The following is a 523-nucleotide window of genomic DNA, read 5'->3' as shown; positions in this document are numbered from 1 at the left end:
GACCAAGGTTCGAATAGTTTTAGATTTTTCATTATAGTTTAGTTTTATTTAGTTTTGACTTTTTTTTTCTCTAATTCAGTTAGTTTTAATTAGTTTTTAGAGCAGGTTTGCTAGTTTTAATTAGTTTTCATTTTTTTCTTAATGCTTAATTTTAGTTTAGTTTTAGTATTAATTTTAGTTTTGTCATATCTTTTATTTTCTTCGCCGTCATATTCAAATAAATCCCAGACAGGACTCTGCTGCTTTCTCTCAACTTTAATCTCCATGTTGCCAGGTGGAGTTGGGACGAGAAGACGACTATAAACGACAAGTGACGAGAAGTGATGGACCGTGAAGTACCATATGGTGCCGCTAGCTAAAATTGTTAGAGCGAAATAAATCGCTTTCATATCAATCCGACATTGACAAAGACGAAAACAAAGGGAATTTTATACATAATTTTTATACGTTTTAGTTAGTTTTGTAAGCACACAATACAGTTTCAGTTAGTTATCTTTTTTTTTTTTTGTAATTATAGTTTTTA

This window comes from Sphaeramia orbicularis, chromosome 22 (genome assembly GCF_902148855.1).
Source record: "Sphaeramia orbicularis chromosome 22, fSphaOr1.1, whole genome shotgun sequence".
Lineage (NCBI taxonomy): Eukaryota > Metazoa > Chordata > Actinopteri > Kurtiformes > Apogonidae > Sphaeramia > Sphaeramia orbicularis.
The sequence above is the reverse complement of the archived record's forward strand: the minus strand, read 5'-3'. Positions refer to the sequence as shown.